Below are 285 nucleotides of genomic sequence, written 5' to 3' on the forward strand. Positions count from 1 at the left end.
TCATTCTTGTTGAAGCTGATCCTGAACCTGAAAGGACCTTGAAGAGAAAGCTAAGAGAAGCCAAAGCACAACTCTCTTTAGAGCACCTGAACGAATTCTTCAAGGAAGAAGAACTCATGGCAGCCGAAAACAACAACAATGCTAACAATGCAAGGAAGGTGCTGGGTGACTTTACTGCACCTACTCCCGAATTCTATGGGAGAAGCATCTCTATCCCTGCCATTGGAGCAAACAACTTTGAGCTTAAGCCTCAATTAGTTTCTCTAATGCAACAGAATTGCAAGT

Source organism: Arachis duranensis, chromosome 4 (genome assembly GCF_000817695.3).
Source record: "Arachis duranensis cultivar V14167 chromosome 4, aradu.V14167.gnm2.J7QH, whole genome shotgun sequence".
In the NCBI taxonomy this organism is placed as follows: domain Eukaryota; kingdom Viridiplantae; phylum Streptophyta; class Magnoliopsida; order Fabales; family Fabaceae; genus Arachis; species Arachis duranensis.